Source organism: Antrostomus carolinensis, unplaced genomic scaffold (genome assembly GCF_000700745.2).
Source record: "Antrostomus carolinensis isolate BGI_N321 unplaced genomic scaffold, ASM70074v2 scaffold3424, whole genome shotgun sequence".
Taxonomy (NCBI): domain Eukaryota; kingdom Metazoa; phylum Chordata; class Aves; order Caprimulgiformes; family Caprimulgidae; genus Antrostomus; species Antrostomus carolinensis.
This window is the reverse complement of record NW_010311235.1, coordinates 15779-15982: the sequence shown is the minus strand read 5'-3', so window position 1 is coordinate 15982 and position 204 is coordinate 15779.

The window sequence follows — 204 nt, the reverse complement described above, 5'->3', positions numbered from 1 at the left end:
CTGGGGTGGTCGGTGTGGGGACACCTTGTCTCTGTGTCCCCAGGAGACGCGCAGGGCTCCCTGCCAGCGCCGCAAACCTGCGCCCACGGGCTGCTGGCTCTGGTTTAAATTATTTCGAACTGCAAAATATATATAATGTGTAATAAACCCCACAGTGCTCTTAGTCTGCAGGTGGCACAGCAGGGCTGGGAGGTGGCACTTGGC